Source organism: Ranitomeya variabilis, chromosome 1, assembly GCF_051348905.1.
Source record: "Ranitomeya variabilis isolate aRanVar5 chromosome 1, aRanVar5.hap1, whole genome shotgun sequence".
NCBI lineage: Eukaryota > Metazoa > Chordata > Amphibia > Anura > Dendrobatidae > Ranitomeya > Ranitomeya variabilis.
This window is the reverse complement of record NC_135232.1, coordinates 644,193,707-644,216,559: the sequence shown is the minus strand read 5'-3', so window position 1 is coordinate 644,216,559 and position 22,853 is coordinate 644,193,707. Positions and strand designations below refer to the sequence as shown.

Sequence of the window (22,853 nt, the reverse complement as noted above, 5' to 3'; positions counted from 1 at the left end):
ATCAATACCACGCGCCCTCATCAGGGTACCATCGCACCCATGGAAGTACTTGAAATGACGCGGTATTGTCTTAAGGGTGGAGTCATCCGTGTGTGTCTCAGCAGCCTGTATCCCAAGGAAATGTTCTCTTATGCGGACCTTAAGCTGTCTAGTTGTAAGACCAACATAAATAAGTCCGCATGGACAGGTGGCATAATATATAACGTACCTAGTGGTAAAGGATATCCGTTTTTTTTATCTTAAACTGTCTTGTACCACTAGAGTTTGAAAATGAATCACACCTGTCCACATTGGAATAGTTGATGCAGCGACCACACGGAGAACAACTACCCCTTACAGGAAAATCATCCAAAAATGTCGTCATATATTGCCCTATATAGTGACTATGGGTCAAACAGTCACGTAAATTATTTGCTCGTCTGAACGTAATTGATGGCCTAATTGGAAGAAATTTTTTAATAGGGTCAACCTGTAAATGGGCCATACCTTCTCCAGTGCAGATCACACCCTGCCGGAGTGCGGATGGTAGTTGGTAATGAATCTTAATTGTCCATCCCTGTCAAGATTGGCACAGGGCTGAGTTTTATATAACAGATCATGCTGTACTGAATATTTGGCCCGATTATAGGCTTTTTTGATTATACGTCTGCTATATCCCCATGCTAAAAAACGCATTTTTAGTTCCTCCTTCCATTTCTCAAAATCACTATCGGCTGAGCATATACAACGCAAGCAGAGGAACTGGCCAACAGGTATGGATTTAATCATATGATGGGGATGACAAGAGGAGGTGTGCAGCAATGTATTCGTTGGTGTTGTCTTCCTGAAAATGTCCGTCTGGAAATTCCCAGCTAAATCCTTTCTGATGGCAACATCCAGAAAGTCAACCTTCTCAACATCACACGTAAAGGTGAGATGAATGTTGAGGTCGTGGTTGTTCAGATTGAGGATGAGCTGTTGAAGGTCGACGGCTGTGCCCTGCCAGACAAGCAAGATATCATCGATGTACCGCATCCAAAAAGGGACGCGGGCCATCGGTGTCTGGTTGTCTGACAGAAAGAGATCCCTCTCCCACAGCCCCAGGAACAGATTAGCATAGGACGATGCAAAGGCCACACCCACAGCTGTCCCCTGGAGCTGTAGGTAGGAGGACCCCTTGAAAACAAAAAAAAAAATTGTGTGTGAGGGTGAACTCCAGTAGGTCCAGCAGACGCTCCCTCAACCCATGGGACAATGGAGATGTCTCCAAGAAATACCATACAACGGCAATGCCGACTTTATGTTCTATATTAGTGTAGAGGGATTCCACATCTGCCGAAACTAGTAGAGAATCTCCCTTCAGATACAGTCCGTCGACCTTGCGCAACAGCGCACCAGTGTCTTTGAGGTAGGAAGGAAGATTAGCTACTTTAATTGGAGTAAGGGTTTAGGATTTACAGCTGTTTAAAATTGTAGCTGCCTTTTTTTCAAGGGATCAAAAGAAATTGAATAATTATCTTAAAAGCTCTTTATTGGGCTGCACAGGCTTTTCCTTCATTAATTCATTGTCTATTAAGGAGGTTAAAGGTCTAGAGCTGATTCTAGGTGTGGCATTTGCATTTGGAAGCTCTTGCTGTGAATCCACAGCATGCAATCAAAGGACCTCTCAATGGAAGAGAAACAGACCAAAAATAGCAGAAATGTTAGGAGTGGCAAAAATCAACAGTTTGGTCAATTCTGCAAAAAAAAAAAAAACTTTCTGGTGAGCTTTGGAACTCAAAAAGCCCTGGATGTCCATCTAAGTAAGACAACAGTGGTAGATGATCGCAGAATTCTTTCCTTGGTGAAGAAAAACCCCTTCACAACATCCACCCAAATGAAGAACACTCTCCAGGAAGTAGGTGTTTCAGTATCTAAGGCCACCATAAAGAGAAGACTTCATGAGAGCAAATACAGAGGGTTGACCACAAGATACAAACCATTAATCAGCCTGAATAATAGAATTGTAGAAAGGCCAGATTAGACTTCTAAAGAAACCCCCTAGTTCTGTAATAGCAAAACTCAGATCAACCTGTACCAGAATGATGGAAAGAAGACAGCCTGCAGAAGGCTTGTAACGACTCATGATCCAAAGCACAGCACATCTTCTGTAACACATGGTGGATGTAGTGTGATGGCATGGGCATTCATTGCTTCGAATGGCACTGGGTCATTAGTGTTTATTCATGTTGTGACTGAAGAGCCGGATGAATTTTGAAGTGTACTTTCTGTTGAGTTTCAATCAAATACAGCAAGGTTAATTGGACGTCGCTTCACAGTACAGATGGGCAATGACTCAAAACCTACTGCGAAAGCAACACAGCAGTTTTTTAAGGCAAAGAAGTGTAATATTCTGCAATGGCTGAGTAAATCACCAGCTCTCAACCCCATCGATCAGCATTCAACGTGCTTAAGACAAAACTTAGGCACTATGTGCAGGCGGCATTGCATATAATCTGTAGGCAGCAGAGACCTGTAGGAACTCTTTAATGGCAGATAGTGTTCAGCCCCTGGCTTTGAGCAAGGGGGCTGTGTAGCTTAGCCAGTTAGGACAGAGTGAAGTTCTAGCTCAGCAGAATTTGATTAGATGTATCTGCCTAACTTGTTACTAGAACCACAGCCTGATTTACTAGGTGTGTCAATTTGCTGGATGAAGCAGAGTTGTGGGTGCTTGAGCTGGTGAGTGACCTACCAAGATATGAGATTTAGCTGAGAGCGAGATGAGCCAGGATCTCTTTCTGTTTGGAAACTGCATGGGTTAGGTAGGAAAGTTGAGCAGCCTGTGTGTTGGAGCTGCAGAGAAAGATGTGGAAGCTGCAGCTTGACATTCATATTTAATTTGTGTGCATTTAAAATTGCAATGAGTAGGAGAAGCTATGCAACTTTTTTGCATATGAGAAAATAACTAAACAATGATGACAATGTGATCCAAAACACTTCTGAAATTCAGTCTATATTTTCATGCGCAAGAGAAACAAAGGATGTCTGAATAAGGCCCTAAAGTATTAGTAGAAATCCATATTTAGCTTGCATGTTATGGCAGAGCATTTGGAGATGGGCTAATTTTTTTTTTTTATTGCAAGGACTTTTGTCGGCTGATCACTACCATGTTTGATTGCCCCAATGATTGGCAAAATTCTTCTGATTATCATTCCGTAGACATTACAAATAAACACGAAGATCCTGGCCAAAATACTGCATTGTGAAAGTGACCCTAATTTTTCTTTGTTTTTGTTAGATGAGGAGTGTTCCTCAGTCAGATACTTCCTCATTCTCCCGAGAGCTCTGCACAGTATAGAGCTGCCTTCAGTCCCATCTGTCTAATGTTTCACTATGATTTCTTTTCCACCCTGGGCTACAATAAACCAGTGCAGTGAGTCCCACCCAGAAAGGATCTTTGTGAGCTGCTGGGAAAGGCAAAAGAAAAAAAAAGCTTGGGGGGGGGGGTGAAAACACCTTTTTCTGCAAAGTGGAATCCACTCTCCCACAAAGCACTGAGTGAGTTGGCTGCCTGCCTTATCTGCGCTCTATGCAGTTGGTTTTCACTAGGAAATAAGAAACACCGCAGATCTCTGGTCTGAGACCTAAGCAAACCTCTTATTACTGGTGGACGCTTGGATTTCATTAGGAAGTTTAGGATCCAAGGAAACGGAACAGCTGCCTTTTTAGAACTCTGCCCCCCAGGCAGGCCCAAGGTAAGACGCTTACTAGTGAATACCAATGTCAGAAAGTTACCTGGATGCCAGACTTGGTAACGAAAACTCCGAGAAATGCCTATGTTGTGTAGGCAAATACACCGACACGGGGATGCATATAGAATATTGTGGTTTATCGACTTTTTTGCTTATATTAGACAATTGATTTATCAGAATGTTGCATAGAATTATATATTTCAGGGGGGATGTGTATTTTAGTGCATTCTCACAGAGGTGCAATGTGGACTCCTAGGCTTTGAAGGCTGCATTATAGATCTCTACAATGTGGATCCATACCGCAGCCATGTAAGCGAGTAAGCGACACCTTACTAGCAGACTGATTCTCATAAAGAATGCCATGGGTGACTGTACGGCAGGTGGTGGCCATACTTTGCCATATAACATCAGCCTGCAGCTCTGGCAAAAATTAAGAGACCACTGCAAAATTTTCAGTTTATCTGATTTTTCTCTTTATATGTATATTTTTGAGTAAAATGTAAATTGTTCTTTTATTCTATAAACTACCGACAACATGTCTCCAAAGTTCCAAGCAATAAATTTTGTCTTTTTTTCTGAAAAGAAGAAATGGTCAAAATAACAAAAAAATGCATTGCTTGCAGACCTCAAATAATGCAAAAAAAGAAGTTCATAATCATTTAGAAACAACAATACTAATTAGTGATGAGCGAATATACTCGTTACTCAAGATTTTTCGAGTATGCTCAAGGGTCCTCCGAGTATTGCTCGGAGATTTAGTTTTCAGCACCTCAGCTGAATGATTTACATCTCTTAGCCAGCATAAGTACATGTGGGGATTCCCTAGCAACCAGGCAACCCCCACATGTACTTATGCAGGCTAACAGATGTAAATCATTCAGCTGCGGCAAGAAAAACTAAATCTCTGAGCACTAAAAAATACTTGGAGGTCACCCGAGTATATTCGCTCATCACTAATACTAATGTTTTAACTCAGGAAGAGTTCAGAAATCAATATTTTGTGGAATAACCATGATTTTTAATCACAGCTTTCATGCGTCTTGGCATGCTTTCCACCAGTCTTTCACACTGCATTTGGGTGATCTTATGCCACTCCTGGTACTAAAGTGTAAGCAGTTCTTCTTTGTTTGAAGGCTTGCGACTATCTATCTTCCTCGTCATTACAATCCAGAGGTTTTCAATGGGGTTCAGGTCTGGAGATTGAGCTGCCCATGACAGGGATTTGATGTGGTGGTCCTTCATCCACCTCTTGATTGACCTAGCTGTGTGGCATGGCGCATTGTCCTCCTGGAAAAACCAGTCCTCAGAGTTGGGGAACATTGCCTGAGCAGATGGAATCAACTGGTAATAATAATAATAATAATATATTAATTAAATATAATATATTTTATATAGCGCTAACATATTCCGCAGCGCTTTACAGTTTGCACACATTATCGTTGCTGTCCCTGTTGGGGCTCACAATCTAAATTCCCTATCAGTATGTCTTTGGAATGTGGGAGGAAACCGGAGTACCCGGAGGAAACCCACGCAAACACGGAGAGAACATACAAACTCTTTGCAGATGTTGTCCTTAGTGGGGCTTGAACCCTCCAGCGCTGCAAGGCTGCTGTGCTATCCACTGCGCCACCGTGCTGCCTCTGGTTTTCCAGGATAACCTTGTATGCTTTCATTCATATGTCCTTCACAAAGAACAACCTGCCCAATTCCAGCCTTGCTGAAGCATCACCAGATCATCATCGATCCCCAACCAAATTTCACAGTGGGTGCAAGACACTGTGGCTTGTACGCCTCTCCAGGTCTCCGCCTAACCATCAGACGACCATGTGTTGGCCAAAACTGAAAATTAGACTCATCAGAGAAGATTACGTTACTCCAGTCCTCTATGGTCCAATCCTTATGGTCTTTGGCAAACTTCAGCCTGGCTCTCTTTTGCTTCTCATTGATGAAAGGCTTTTTTTCTAGCTTTACATGACTTGCGTCCTGCCTGTAGGAGCCTGTTACGAGCTGTTCTTGCCATGCACTTCACCCCAGCTGCCATATGCCATTCCTTTTGTAGGTCACTTGATGTCATCCTGCGGTTGCTGAGTGGCATTCGAATAAGATGACGGTCATCCCGGTCAGTTGAGAGTCGTTTTCGCCCTCTGCCGGTCTGTAGCTTTGTTGTCTCCAATGTCTGCTGCTTGACCTTGTTGTAATGGACTGCCGTCTTAGAAATTTTAAGGATGGAGGCAACATGACGCACACCGTGTCCCTCTGCTATTAAAGCTAAAATTGAGCCCTTCGTTTTCTCACTCAAGACTTTTCAACTCCTTTGGCATGGTTAAAAGTTATTGTTTCATTCCTATTACTTTTGGGCTATTACTAGCACTTGTTTTGCCATCCAGCTTGTCCTACTGCAAGAGGATTGTGAACACCACAGCAGTGTTTTTTATACTTTCCTTCATTAACTAAGATTTTGTTCAGATGATCACCTAATCAGAAGCACAGTAAGTAGAATGAGGTGTACTCTGGTTGGAATTCAACTGACAATGGAATGGAATGGCTGTCAGACATGTAGAGAAGCTGATTTTTATAAAACTGTGCAGTGGTCTCTTAATTTTTGCCAGAGCTGTATGTTCTAGAAATGGGTCGAACAGAGAGGTTAGCCGGATGCCCCAATAGCAAATACCCTCTATCCAAAATATTCCTGGTTGCAAGGGGCGCAATGGAGAGGATAGGGATGCTGAAATATAGCAGAACATTGCTGATAAAGCTGCTCCATCATAAAGTGGCCGTACATATATTTCCATGATTGCTTTCCGTACAATCAGAATTCTTCTAATTTCTGGCAATGTATTGGCTACATTAAGGTAATTAGCCACTTTAAATATGAGGGCACATGTATTAACATTGCCAAAAAAGCCACAAAATGCCAGTTTGTGTAGTTCTACAGAAAGGAAGGGTTATGGAACGAAGTTGTTCTTAGGTTAGGGTCACAAAAGTGTATATTCTGTCATTCAAGAGAATTGGGTCAATTATGCAAATTACATTCTGATCAGAGTGTAATCATAGTGTGATCCGATTCTCTCGGATGTGGAGAAGATGGAGAAAAAACATGTCTCCATCTTCTCCATTTTATTGGTATGTGGAAATTGGACTGCATTCAGATGTCGTCCGAGTGCATTCATGTGCAGGAGCCCTTAGGGTGAGCCCGCAAAGTCAGGATTAGCTCAGGTTTTTAATGCAGGTGTGAGAAAACAACAACAAAACGAGGCGCTGCAGCATCTGTGCATGTGTCCCTAAGGACACACAAGTTTTTCCTGGTCCAAGTATGTACTGCGTGCGATTCCTGGACTGGCCGCTAATCTCCTAATGTGAACCCGACAGACTCATGGGCGTATATGAGGCTATTTAGTTTGGATCAGGAGTAGAGTTGAGTGAATATGTTCGGAATCGGTCACCGAATTTGAATTTGCCATATTGTTACCCTATTTGTGACAACTTTATGTTTGATGATTGGTTCCGAACATATTCATTCATTTCTACTCCCATTGCCTCCAATGATGTTGGCTGTGTGGCTTCATAGTAAGTGCTCATTCAGATGTCTCTACGGGTTTTTTTTAAATGCGCAAAGTTTCATCAGATTTTTATCTCAGTTTTTCTTGGATGAGAAAACAAAGGTTCTGTAATTTCTTTCTCACATTCCATGAAAAACCAACAGCACACGGATGGCATCCAAGTGCTGCCCAATTTTTCCATGAACCCATAAATTTACTTTGCTAATCTTTATCCAATGTATTAAACCTATTTCCGGGATGTTATGCAAAAAAAATAAAATCAGACATGTGAAAATCCTCATGGAATATACTGGGTACTATCTCGATCTGTGAAAAACGCAGATGTGTCAGAAAAAAAAATAGCAATTTGAAGGAGTCCTTAGATACAAAAAGTTTCTGGACTTTTTCAAGTAGATTATAAATCAGAGCTGCGCTCACCTGACCTGTTTCTCCGGCACATGCGAGTTCTAATTGCTAGAATTATGTGAATTGCTGGTTACAGGATTATCATGTTAAAAGGATTAGACTTCATGCATGGCAGAGTGGTGTGCGGTGGGGTGGTGGGGGGATTGGGGGCATGTGTTACGGAGCTATTTACTTGTGTAAGAACTCTGGTCATACTGAGATATTTTAAGTGGAAAAATGGAAATACCCCTTGGGAGGACGGGGTTGAAGTTGAACCCATTTGCTGAGAGAAGGCGGTAGTCAGCCACTCTAGTACGATAAAGGCTCCACTGAATGTTATGGGAGCTTTAGCAGCACGGTGGCTCAGTGGCTAGCACTGTTCTGTGGCTCAGTAGCTTTGCAGCACTGGGGTTCTGGGTTGAAATCCCACCAAGGACAAAATCTGCAAGGAGTTTGTATGTTCTCCCCGTGTTTCTGTAGGTTTCCTCCGGGTTCTCCGGTTTCCTCCCACGCTCCAAAGATATTGCTGTCCCTGTTGACAATTTCTTTAAAGCGCTGGGGAATATGAAGGCGATTGTGTAATAAAATGGAGACCTGTCTTATTTTGCTCCAACTTGCCCCATTTCAAGTGAATGGGACCACACATGCATGTGTGTGTCGTCTGGTCTTCAGTGAACGTTTTGCTAGGAGAAACTTGGCAAACAACCATTTTTTTATTTTTTTCCGCATTTGCTTATAAGAAAAGCTACTTAACACACGGACCAAACATGGATGAAAATCTGATCCAGCAGGCTGATTGAAACAAGAAGAAAAAAATGGAGTTCCCCTTGACTAATTGATCTCTCTCTGCACAGAGGAGAACTGTCAGCCATCAGGAACAAGGCAGGGAGAATTCGGGCAGCATGAATAACTGGTTCCCCTTTAAAATGTAAGGCTAAATTCACATACAGCAGCAATGTCTGCAAATAAAAATATATTACATTCATTTGATGGTTTTTCCGCAATATGAGCGCGGATTTCTGCAAACTCCATGCAGTTGATTTAGGAAAGTCATACCAATGTCTGCATCAGATGTTCCATTAGTCTACGTTCCCATGATGAGTTTTTGGTGAGGTTTTTTTACTCTGCTTATTTCTTTTTTTAAAGGCAAGTAACCTATGTTACTTAATGGGTGCAGAAATGCCGCAGAAAATCTACAGCACCAAAAAGCTCATTTTGTCAACGTATATAATTTGTCTTTTTGCTCTTTTTAAAGAATGTACTTGAGAAGATTAAAATGGATATATCTTTATGTAATTGACACAAGCCTTTAAGTTTAGTTTTTTTTCTTGTTATTCACACCAGTGCGATAAGAGAGAAAGAATAGCAGGAAATTGCGTTATTGTTGGAGAATACAAGCGCTTTCAACACTTTTTGTGACTTTCAATAGGTGTTGACATGTTAAAAGGCTCCAAATGTTCTCCTGTGGTCAGAAATTGTTGTTTAAAAGGATACATTTCATTTAATCCAACATTTACTAAAACTGACAAGTCCTATATGTGGAAACAAACTGTCAGAACACTGGGAATAAATATTTACCATATGATGTTGAAGCAAGTGGTTGATAAATGCCGTTTGTTGTTACTCCGAGTGCTTGCAGTTGTCTCCGTTGTTTCAGGTCGTGTCCCGATTTGTATTTTTGGACAGATGTTAGAATGGAGAATTACGTGTTTGTCCTCGGGGAGGTTTTGTCTTGTGCTCATATATGGCCGCAGTATTTGTCCTTATTTTTAGAAGCCACGAAATACTATTAAACTTTTGAAATTAAAATATTCTTTTTGCTGGGGTGAGATTCCTCTGTAACCATTGTAAGTAGAGGGCCTATACGGCGGTCTACCTGGTTATTTTTATACAAGCACTCCTTCTGGAAGATGTATAAGATTGCCGCACAAAGGGTATATATTAAGGTAAATTCTTACACTGTATCATTGCAGAAATGTGAGTAACATTAATCTCATCAGTTCCACTCCATAATCTGCATCTCCATTGACCTTAATGGGAATCTGCACTGTAGTTTTATAATTTTTGACATGTTTCATATCCCGTTGTAAAGCCACATTCCCCAAAATGCACGTATTCCCTTCTTCATCAGACTCTGATAAATTGAGACCCCAGACTCCAAATTACAGCAGATCTTGCCGCACAGACTGCTTGAGGAGCAGATGCCTCCTTGGTTTATGCCCTGGTCATTTCTTTATATAGCCCAAGTGCCTGCACGGCACATTTCGGCTACCATTGCAAAGATCGGTCCACGTAACACCAGGCACAGAGAAACATTGATCTACATAAAACAAGCATGGATTCTTTCTAAGACCTTTCAACCACAGAACTGGAGCAAATTATTATTATTATTATTTTTTCTTGCTTTTTTTATTTCTTAATTTGCACTCAATCAAATTTATACAAATAAAATATTCATAGTACCAAATTCTTCTTGGTAATATATCTGGATAATAAGCAGCCTATCTGGGATATTAGATATTATTTGCTCCTTTGTCTAATAAATCGTGAACAAAAAAAACACCATTCAAAACACCTCAAGGATAATCTCTATCTATAAACCTCCCCTTTAATTAATCTACTTGTTTTTTAAAACAGGCGTCATTATTATTGATTAAAAAACAAGTAGATGAATTAAAGGGGAGGTTTATAGATAGAGGTTATCCTTTAGGTGTTTTGAATAATGCGGAAATACAAGTCAATAAATTTACCCAAAGAGAATTGCTGCATGGCAGATCCAAGCGGAATAACGAGTCACTCTGTTCAGGGACACAGGAAAAAAATTTCTACTTTTGTTTTAAACATACGTCATTAGATAGAACAATTCATGCGTCTATCCGAAAGAACTGTCATGTTTTAGAAGCAGATAATGATTTAACTAAGCAAAGAATAATAAAACCCACGAACAAATAATTTGTCAGATCTGTTGGTCCAAAATCGAATTGAGAATTCAGAAAATAATTGGTTAAGTACATTAGTTCCTAAAGGAAATTATAAATGTGAGAACTGTAATTTCTGCCAATACCACTTGACAGGCTATTCTTTAAAAATTGGGCATATTCAACATGTAAAACTAAAAACGTGGTATAAACTATTTTTTGTCCTTGCTTACACTTTTATATAGGCAAAACCATAAGACCAATGTTCGTAAGATTTCGAGAGCATTTTCACTCTATTTCAACAGGCAAATGGTCTCCACGGCTTATAAAGCACATTCAGGAGGTACACGGCTCTAACCCCCAATGCCTGCGTTTTGCGTTCATAGAAATGGTTACATTTCCAAAAAATGGGGGTGACCATAATAAAATCCTCCAATGGCAAGAAGCCAAATGGATAATAAGAACGAACGCACAGGGCCCTTTGGGTCTTAATGAATTATTCGATTTCTCGTGCTTTCTATAAAATTTAATCAGAATCTAACTAGTAAGTCTATGCCTTGAAATAACGTGTTATATATTAGGCTGTGGATTTCAAGTCCTCAACGAAAGTAGATATAGTGGTTGTTGTTTTTATTTGTGATTTATGCATGTTTTAAATGCTTTTAATTTATGTAAATGAAGTCATGTGATGACGGCTTAAAAAGGAAATGACATACCATCGGTTATACTAGGACCCGTTGAAGCGTGATAAGAGCGAAACTGCAGTAGTCCTTCTCCTGTACCGGCTTTTTCTGCAGTCGTCCTGCTGCCCCTTGTAACCATGTCCATGTTACGGTGTATGAAATAAAGGACAAAGGTTTTTTACTACACAGAGGATTGTGCTGTGCGGCGTTTCTTCTCATTTTTGGATTATTGCAAACTTGACTACGAGTTTGTTACAAAATGTACCTTATTTACGGTAATTGTATTGTATTCTGTATCCGATCATTTTACTAAGCAGCTAATTCCCCATTGGAATTACCATAAAAAAACCTCATCATTATCTTGGAAAAGTAAATATTTATATACTAAGAAAACAAGCACAGATCCATGTTTGTGTAAGAAGATACATTATTGCGGCTCCAACATTCTAATTTCTTTTAATGGGAGAAGGAGTCAAACATTGTGAAATTCTTATACAATACTTAAGAAATATTTCTGTCTAAAACATTTTTAACCATTCATAGGAGACCTATGTGTTTTGCGCATTTTTTTTTAGTTGGTTCAATACCTGCCACTCCTTGCTAAATCCTTGCTACTGAGTTATGGCTAGCAGTTCTTCAGGCAATCGCTGAATTTTCTAGCAGTCAGACCACCATCAGTTTAGCATTGATGACAATTTTTAATGGAAAGGAGTCGGAAAGAGCTTTAATTTCTGTTGTATAGATATCTGCAAATAAGATCTAAGATGGCTTCAGATTTGTGCAACCTGTTTGACAACCGAGTCACAGAAGGCCCTTAATTTACCAGATCCTTGACTTGAAACCGTAGAGCTCGGGGTTTTTTGTCTGATTGTCGAGGTTCCCCAAAGTCTGATGGTGCCCATGTAGCAAGAAGAAATATTAATTTTACATTTGCGTGGCCCAGGGGGGAATCCATGAATCCCGTGGTGGGCCCCTAGGCAGAACTAATCTCTGCACCCCTCTATAAGAACAATAGTTAACACAATCTGTAATTTGTATGTAACCCCTTCTCATGTACAGCACCATGGAATCAATGGTGCTATATCTAATATATAAAGCTGAATGTATGTGTGTATGTCCGGGATTGGCATCTGCACCGTCGCAGCTACAGCCATAAAATTTTGCACAGTCACACGTCTGGAGCCCGAGAGCATCATAGGCTATGTTGTGAGGCAAAATTGTAACCCCGCGCATTCCAATTCACCAAACAATTTTGCCCCTATCTACATAATGGGGAAAAAGTGAAAGGAAAAGTGTTGGAGGCAAATTGACAGCCTGGAGGAGATGGCATACAGGTATATACTATATACAGGGGAGATGACATACATGTATATACTATATACAGGAGGAGATTACATACAGCTATATATTATATACAGGAGGAGATGTAATACAGGTATATACTATATACAGGGTAGATGACATACAGGTACATACTATATACAGGGGAGATGACATACAGGTATATACTATATACAGGGGAGATGACTTCCAGGTATATCTAATATATAAAGCTGAATGTGTGTGTGTGTGTGTGTATGTGTGTATGTCCGGGATTGGCACCTGCACCGTCGCAGCTACAGCCACAAAATTTTGCACAGTCACACGTGTGGACCCTGAGAGCGTCATAGGCTATGTTGTGGGGCAAAATTTTAACCCCGCGCGTTCCAATTCACGAAACAATTTTGCCCCTATCTACATAATGGGGAAAATGTGAAAGGAAAAGTGTTGGAGGCAAATTGACAGCTGCCAGATGTGAACAAGGGGGACTTAAAGAATGAGAGCGATGGCGCCAAAGAGTATATACCGTACAGCTGCTAAGGTGGGGCCCCGACATGGGATACTCACCACACATGGGGATATGAACACACACAAAATGCGCCACACACTACCACGTGCTTGAACACATATACCACCCTCAGCACACATTTTACCACACATGCACCAACCTCTCCACATAAAAGTAGAAACACCAAAGTCGCCACTCAAAACTCGCCACATGCAAAATTTGCCACATGCAAAACTCACCACATGCAAAACTAGGCTCACGCAAAACTAGCCGCACGTGCAAAACTCACCTCATGGAAAACTCGCCAGACGCAAAACTTGCACACGCAGAAAAATTGCCACATGCACAAAAGTTGCAACACATGCAAAAGTTGCCTCACACAAAACTTGCACATACTCAAAACGCACCACACATAAAACTCGACGCGCAAAACACACTAACCTGTCACATGCAACTCGACACACAAAAAGGTGCTACACGCATGTCGCCACACAAAACTCATGTCACAAAAGTCGCTACATGTATGTCACCACACGCAACTCAACACAAATTGACACATGAAACTCGCCCTAAAACACACACAAGTCTGGTATTATCCTTCAAAAATAAAAAATCTGATTAATAAGCAGACAAACTACAAGAGCAACAAATGTACCATATAGGAAATACGACAGATGTCAGTCACATGACCTGTCTATTATGTGTATGTGTGAGCTAATATATACTGCCAGGGGAGAGGGCTTCCTGTTGGCTGGGATTTATCAGGCTGCCAATAGCAACCAATCACAGCTCAGCTTCTACTTTGCAACAGTTAATTAATCTGAGCTCTGATTGGTTAATATAGGCAGGACATTCTCAGTATAACAAAGCTTGTGTGAGGTAATAGCATGTCAGTTAGGGTGTGTTGGTGGAAAGGCTGAGGTCAGTCACATTACCTCTATGTGAGAGGATATAGAAACTGCCAGTTACAGACTATTTTTACCACAATAATGCCTCATAAGAAAAGGAATTCCATAGCACGAATGTCGGCTGATGCGAAAAGAAAAGCTGCATTACGGGCCAATGAAAAATGTGAAGACCGAGAAACAAGGCTGACACACATGAGAACAGCAGCTGCTTCCTCAAGAGCCAATGAACTTTCTGAGCAGAGGGAAGTGAGGCTTGCAGACAAGAGAATAAGAGCTGCTTCCTCAAGAGCCAATGAACTTTCTGAGGAGAGGGAAGCGAGGCTTGCAGACATGAAAACAAGAGCTGCTTCCTCAAGAGCCAATGAACTTTCTGAGGAGAGGGAAGCGAGGCTTGCAGACAAGAGAACAAGAACTGCTTCCTCAAGAGCCAATGAATTTTCTGAGGAGAGGGAAGCGAGGCTTGCAGACATGAAAACAAGAGCTGCTTCCTCAAGAGCCAATGAACTTTCTGAGGAGAGGGAAGCGAGGCTTGCAGATAAGAGAAGAAAAGCTGCTTCCTCAAGGGCCAATGAGTCATCTCAGCAGAGAGAAGGCCGACTTGCCACTAAGAGAATTGCTATTTCTTCCAACAGGGCACAGGAAATGGTTGGAGATTTGAAACATGCTGCCTTTTGTTACCAGTCAGACATAAACTATCAGGATAATCCTAAAGTTCAGATAGAAAAAATGGATGTGGTCTGCATGTACTGCAGTGCCCTAAAATGGAAAGATGAACCGCCAGGTTTATGCTGTGCAAATGGCAAGATAAAACTTCTACCTCTCCTGTCACCACCAGATCCCCTAAAGTCTCTGATGACAGGTACCAGTACAATATCAAAGCATTTCTTGGACAACATCAAGAAGTACAACTCCTGCTTCCAAACGACATCATTTGGTGCAACAAAAGAAATGTTTACAACAGGATTTATGCCGACATTTAAAGTTCAAGGACAGGTTTACCACTCAATTGGCTCACTGCTTCCATTACAAGGAGAAGAACCTCAATTTCTTCAACTCTTCTTCATGGGAAATGCAGAAGCAGAGGCTCAGCGGAGATGCTCTTTAATTCCTAACACTCGCCTTGATATTGTCACTATTTTGCAGCAGTTCCTTCACTCCAACAATTCATATGTTCAACTTTTCAAGACTGCACTTGAATGCATGCCAAATTACAAGGTTGTCATTCGAGCTGACAAAACACCACAAGGTGAGCATCAGCGACGTTTCAATGCTCCCACATTTGATGAGGTAGCCATCTTGATTGTAGGTAATGATTTTCAAAGCCGTGACATTGTGCTTCAGAAAAGGAACAATAGTTTGCAATGAGTAGCAGAAACTCACAGGTCCTATCGTGGTCTGCAATATCCAATCATCTTTTGGCAAGGACAAGATGGCTAGCACTTTTTAATACCTCAGACAGATCCTACAACAGGCAACCCTTCAGGAAAAAAAGTGTCTGCCATGGACTTCTATGCATACAGGATCATGACAAGATTTGCAGAGGAAAATCACATCTTGAAATGCAAACACCTCTTCCACCAATTTATTGTTGACATGTATGCAAAGATTGAGAGTGAACATCTTTTATATATCTGACTAAATTAAAAGGAGCTCAGGGCAGAGGAAATATTCACCTTAGAGATGCTGTTGCAAATTATGCTGATCCAAAAGAGTTGGAGAAAATGGTTATTCTTCCATCAACTGTCACTGGAAGCCCACGACACATGCATGAATACACACAGGATGCAATGACTTATGTGAGAAAGTATGGCCGTCCAGATCTTTTCATCACCTTTACTTGCAATCCTGCCTGGGAGGAAATTGGAGGGCACCTGTTGCCGGGCCAAAAAACAGTGAATCGCCATGACCTTATTGCTCGGGTTTTCAAAAAGAAAGTTTCAAAAATGACTAATCTCATCACAAAATCACATATTTATGGTGAGACGCAGTGCTGGATGTATTCAGTTGAATGGCAAAAAAGAGGCCTTCCTCACGCCCACATCTTGATCTGGCTGAAGCAAAAAATACAGCCTACCGAAATTGACAATATCATCAGTGCCGAATTGCCAGACCTTCAGATTGACCCATTGCTGTTTGACACATCACAAAAAAACATGATCCATGGTCCATGTGGGAGTCTCAACAAAAATTCTCCCTGTATGATTGATGGCAGGTGTTGAAAGCATTACCCACGATCCCTGGTCCAAGAAACCCAAACAGGACAAGATGGATATCCAGTCTACCGAAGAAGAAAGCCAGGGGTTGGTGGTTTCACAGCAAAGCTCAAAATGCGTGTTGGATCATCACTCCAAGAGATAGAAATTGACAACAGGTGGGTAGTGCCTTACAACCCTTTGCTCTCAAAAACCTTCCAGGCCCACATAAATATCGAATCTTGCCACTCTGTGAAATCAATCAAGTATATCTGCAAATATGTCCACAAAGGAAGTGATCAAGCAGTTTTTGAACTCCAGAAAAAATGGACCTATTATTGATGAAGTGGAGGCATTCCAGATGGGCAGGTACATAAGCAGCAATGAAACTGTTTGGAGAATACTAGGATTCTCTATTCATGAGCGCTACTACCCACCAGTTGTGCATCTGAGTGTGCCCTTGGAAAATGGACAGAGAATTTATTTTAACCCAGCAAACTTGCAGCAGCAGCTCCTAACACCACCTAAGACCACCCTCTTGGCATTTTTTGAGCTGTGTCAACAAGACCCTTTTGCAAAAACAATTATCTACTGTGATTTACCAAAGTACTACACTTGGAATGCCTCCAGAAAAAACACTGGAACGGAGGAAACAGGGGCTTGATATTGAAGGCTATCCAGGGGTGAAAGCAACTGATACGCTTGGTCGCGTCTACACTGTTCATCCGTCAAATGCAGAGTGCTTCTACCTGCGCATGTTACTTCATGTTGTCAAAGGCCCTACATCATTTTCTGACCTGAAGACCGTCGGAGGCCATGTGTGTGAAACATTCAGGGAAGCTTGCCAAAGAAAAGGACTTCTGGAAAATGATGGACACTGGGACATGACCCTCAGTGAAGCAGCAGCCACACAAACCCCAAAGCGACTAAGACACCTCTTTGCTATTATTCTAACAACCTGTAGCATTTCAAATCCTCTTGAGATTTGGACAAAGTACAAAACTGATCTCAGTGAGGACATCCTCATGCAGATTAGAAGGGAAAATCCTCAGCAACTCATCAACTTCCTGAGGAAATGTTCAATGAAACTTTAATGCTCCTTGAAGATCAGTGCATAGCGATGTCAGGAAAAGCCTTTTAGTTGCTTGGTTTGCCTGCTCCAATAAGAAATCCTAAAGGCATCCAAATGTGTAGAAAGATTTTCATAGAAACAAACTACAAAATTGATGAACTGACAGCATTTGTGTCTCAGAACGAGCCAATATTGGTACCAGACCAAAGGGACGCCTATAACTACATTTTAAGTTTCAGTGAAACCAACAAAGGTGGGATTGTCTTCCTTGATGCTCCAGGTGGAACAGGAAAGACATTTGTAATCAACTTGCTCCTGGCAAAATTTCGACAACAAAAAAAGATTGCACTTGCAGTGGTATCTTCTGGAATTGCAGCTACGCTTTTAAAAGGTGGCAGGACAGCACATTCGACATTCAAACTACCACTTAACCTGTCTCATAGTGACAGCCCCATGTGTAATATTGCCAAGGGATCAGGATTGGCCAAATTGCTTCAAAAATGCAGTGCCATCATTTGGGATGAATGCACCATGTCACACAAAAGGGCTCTGGAAGCAGTGGACAGACTGCTGCAAGACCTGCGTAGCAACAAATATATAATGGGAGTAGTTGTTGTTTTGGCAGGTGACTTCCACCAAACACTACCTGTTATTCCAAGATCAACCCCTGCAGACGAACTTAATGCCTGTCTCAAAGCATCGTACCTTTGGAGAAAAGTAAAGAAAATTTCACTGAACACAAACATGAGGGTCTACATGACAGGCGATGTTTCTGCTGGACTGTTTTTGAGCCAGCTGTTGACTATTGGAGATGGCAAGGCACCAGTAAACTCAACCACTGGACAGATCACCTTCCCAAGCAACTTTTGTTGCATTGTGACTTCCATTGATGAGTTGAAAGCAAAGGTTTTTCCAAACATTCAACTCCACTTCAAAAATTCTGGCTGGCTGTGTGAAAGGGCTGTTCTAGCTCCCAAAAATGACAGCATCAACAAGATCAATCTTCAAATTCTAAATCTCCTTCCAGGTGTGTGTACAACCTACAAGTCAGATACAGGAATAGACCCTGCTCAAGCATTATTTTATCCAACTGAGTTCCTCAATTCCTTGGAGCCACAAGGACTTCCTCCTCACAACCTCTTTCTAAAACCTGGAGCACCTATTCTGCTATTGAGAAATTTGGATCCACCAAAACTGTGTAATGGAAAAAGACTCTTGATTAAGAACCTGTTTCCACATGTAATTGAGGCAACCATTTTGACAGGATGTGCCACAGGAGAAGATGTTTTCATTCCAACAATTCCTCTCATTCCATCTGATTTGCCTTTTGATTTTAAACGCCTCCAGTTTCCTGTTCGACTGGCATTTGCTATGTCCATCAACAAGGCTCAGGGACAGTCCTTGAAAGTAGTTGGAATCGATTTACTATCTCCATGCTTTTCTCATGGTCAACTTTATGTGGCCTGTTCAAGAGTTGGAACAGCCAAAAATCTGTTTGTCTTTGCACCTGAAGGAAAAACTAAGAATGTCGTTTATCAAAAGGCTCTCGAATAAGTAGTAGAAGATTACTTCACGTTACTTGGCCAATTTAGTTAAATCTGTGTGGAATATCTCTGGTGTTGAAATATATGTTGCAAAATGCTTCTATTAGCTTAGATTTTGCCTTTTAACAATTACATTTCTATCTACTTGTTTTGTCGTTTTTGTGTGCAGAATAAATTTTTGTTAACACATTCTATTTTGCTAACAGCAGTTATTAACCCGGGCGAAGCCGGGTAGTACAGCTAGTAAATAAATAATAATAATACACTCGATTCGCTAAGTACATACAAAGGCAGCATCGCATTCATTAAAAAAAACTATCTAGTTTCTTACATAGACGCATAGATAATTTGTGAATGAGGGTAATGTAATACTTGCACCTAGCTTATTAGTGGCTCCCCAGGGTCAATGTTACAGGAGGCCCCTTGGCACTCCAGTTTGATACTATTTGCAGTAGTGGCTAAAAGAGTTTGATCTTGAGCTCCTGTAGATCAAGCATAGGCCTCTCATGTTGTGTGCGCTGGAACAGGAAGCAATGATGTTACATCCGTCAATCACCTGATGCTGATGCCTGTGATTGGCTGCAGCGGTCAAATGACTAAAGCAGAACGTCATTAGATGTTCCTCCTGAGGAGGAAACAGATTACTCCGGAGGTATCAGATGACTATTTAGGGCTGATACAGACTCTGTTATATGAAGATTTGTGTAAAAAAAAAAAGTTCTAATTATTCCTTGTTGTTAAATTGGGCTAATCTGTTTAATATAAGAAAACTATGCAGCTCTTAATGACCAATGGGCAACCGGTAAAAGCTGATAAGAGGTGGCCATTGCTTTTTTACACTTGCCGCCTGACTTTGGACTGTCCTTTATGCTCTGATTGAAAAATCTTGGACAGAGTTTCGTTGGACAAACATTGCTGCATGTCAAGTCAATAAAATCCTCTTTGCATTTGGATCTTTGTGTTTTTGTACAGTGATTCTGCTTGTTTGAGTACAGGCATTTTACTTGTGTCAGCATATGTTGTTTTATCTCTATAATACCTCTTTGTTAAGTTGTGACATGCAGAGATGTCTTGCTGCGCCAAGTAACAATTTCCATATCTATAGCTGTATGGAAACTGGAATAAATAGGTCTATGTCTTTAGTGTAGATCCCTACTAAACAAGCATGTCTACATTCAGGGTCAGTGGTGGGCTGATTACGGTACAACCTATAGTTGTTTATGTAAATATACACATCTCTGCCTCCCAACTTCCTGCTCCTCGGAGGTGGGGCACTCCTGAAGATTGACAGTTCGGAGCAACGGCGTTGTTGCACTGCTGGTGCGCACTGTGCTCTCTCGGATGCTCCTAACAGATAATCATTCACAACTACGCTCTCCTAGCCTTGGAAACTGGCCTCCTCAGATACACTGAAAAGGTGGCCTATTACTTGGGTAATGAGCAATAAGCAATAGAATTGAAAATCATTCCATTCTAGAGAATCTAGAGGAATTTTAAAAAGTTAGGTTTTAACAAGCTTTTTGCAAATTTTATCCATTTCAGGATGGAGACAACCCTTTTAAGAGAGCTTGCATAACAATGGCCAATCTAACGTGTATGATGGCAGCTCAATGGCACCCTGAAGTTGACTCCAGTGTATGTCTGTAGCATTCTTATTTCTGGTATTTGGAATAGTTCATGCTGTAGGTCTCTTCAGAATTCATAATTAAAACTGGAATATCTGTTACTCACCTGTTCAGGTACAATTGTCAGGCCTCGCTCCCTTCTCCTATGGCAGCCTCTCTTTACAGAGTCCACACCAGGTTTCTCAAGTAACCCACAATTCTTTTGACGTAATTACACTAGACCTTTTTAAGACTCACGCACCTGGCCTCTAACAAAGCTAGCATTAAGTTGCGTTGTTTCAGTTTCCTCAAGTTTCAGAAGTTTTCTGCTGCTTCACTTGGTCCAGCTCGAGGCAGGTGTTGTAGTCTCCTCAGCTTCTCTTAACTTTCATTTTACAATCAAAGATGTTTTCAGCCTCAGCTGAGTTTACTTAGGTGTTGTCCACAACAACCTCTCAACAAGTTACCAAATCTTCTAATTCTCTCAACTGTTCACACCTGGCCTCTGCAAAAAACAAAAACAAAACATGTTTTCAAGCTAATCTCCAGTTTGTCTACAATTAATCATTGCCTTGTTGGAAGACACCAGTCTGCATTTATTTATCTGTTAAATCGCTGCTCTTAACCATTGCCCTGCTGGAATATACTACACTGCATTTACTTTTGTTACATTCATGCTATTAATCATTGCTCTGCGGGAAGATGACAAATTGCATTTACTTTTTTGTATTACATTTCTGCTGTTAGCCATTCCCCTGCTGGAAGACAACTAGTCCATTTAATTCTCAGTTTATCCTTTGTTTAACTATTGCGCTTCCAGAAGATGTTAGACTGCATTTCTCTGATTAACTACTTCCCTGCCAGAAGATCCAATATTCCTGTGTGAATCCATACAGCTTACTCTGCTTAAAGGGAACCTTTAAGGGAAAGGGAACCTGCTAGAAAGCCTCAATACATGTGAGGAATGCCTGTTTGTTAGGGAATCGCCACATATATTCAGGCTGTCCAGCAGCCGCAAATCATGCAGCTGAGGCGGCGAAAACTAAATCTCTGAACACACTAAAATACTCGGAGGACACCCGAGTGTGCTCAGGAAAATCTGAGCAACGAGTATACTCCCTCATCACTAATCCCTACTACTGATAATAATTTAACTTTATTCCTCCTGGAAACTTTTGTGTGAATAACAAAAAGGTCCTATTTTAGTAGGCCAATAGATAAGTTGTGGAAGCACTTAAAGTGGATGATGATGATCAAAATGTAAAAAAAAACAGTAGACCTGGAAGGGTAGGGCCAGACTGAACTGCTGAGGCATAGCCAAAAACAGCAGTGTTCAGCAGCCACCATTTTTCAAAATGCTCCTTAAACAATCTCTTGATTTTGCAGGTGAAACCATTCTAATCCTACAAAAATCCAATGTTAGGGAACAAGTTTTTGGCCATGACTAGTGTGCGCCCATCTGGCCTTACTCTAATGTCGGATTCACTCATCCATGTGTTTCGTGGTCCTAGTTCAGACCGGACTGATTACAGGTTTCCTAACCCGAACTTAACAGTTTTATATATGCCCATGAGGCTGCTGCATTTGGGTTGGGAGACCCGCCGCCAGTCCATGAATCATGGATCATGACATTCGGGTACGTGAATGTGGCCTCGGGAGGAATGGACAGCAGGAGTAGATTCTAAAGGGAGGAAAATATTTTCTACCTATGGAAACATCAGTTCTCAGAAAGGTTACATACTTTTTCCTATAAACACAATATAATTTTTGCATTTGTTACATTTGCGTTTTCATTTTTGAAGTTCGAAACAATTTTATAAAGGATGAAAAGAGAAATTCAGGAAATTCAAAATCCTTCCTAAACTTCCAGAATGCAAACATCCCATATTTCTATCGTAGGTACAACATTTTCCACGTCCTTGTGATGTTTTCTCTAACAAAAATATCTCAGGAATTTTTTTGTGTGTTTTCTAATAGGAAAGTAATCAGAAAATAATGTATTGTTGAATTTTTTTTTTATTAATGGGATTAAACAGATCTTTCGAATAACAACAAAATGCTTCTATAGACAGTAGATGTAACGGGTATACTGGTGGAACCACTGTGCCATGAACCGAGGAGAGCCTGGAGGGGCTTTACTAGGCAAACACCTTTCTTAGAGCCCCTGAAGGTGTGGTTAGACTTGGCTCCAGATGGATGTCAGCTGCTACTCCAGGACAGACCTCAACACATGGAAGCTGACCCCGAAAGAGGCAGGAAGCTGGAACGGCCAGGAATGGGTGGACTTTGACAAGTACAGGCAAGCACGGCAGCAATACTGCAAGACAAGGCAGGTGTAGACCGGTACGGCTGGTATACAGACTGGCAGGCAGGTACGGCTGGTATAGATACTGGCACGGCAGGTACGGCTGATATACAGACCGACACTATGTGTACGGCTGGTATACAGA

General features: G+C 41.2%; 1 protein-coding gene across 1 annotated transcript in view; it reads left to right on the top strand.

The window, feature by feature from the left end:
• Positions 1–3,506: 3,506 nt before the first annotated feature.
• Positions 3,507–22,853, top strand: part of PAPLN (papilin, proteoglycan like sulfated glycoprotein) — a 96,018-nt gene continuing 76,671 nt past the window's right edge. Inside the window, exon 1 of the mRNA XM_077261712.1 lies at positions 3,507–3,713. The gene's annotated coding sequence lies outside the window, so the exon portion shown is untranslated. The remainder of the gene's footprint in view (positions 3,714–22,853) is intronic.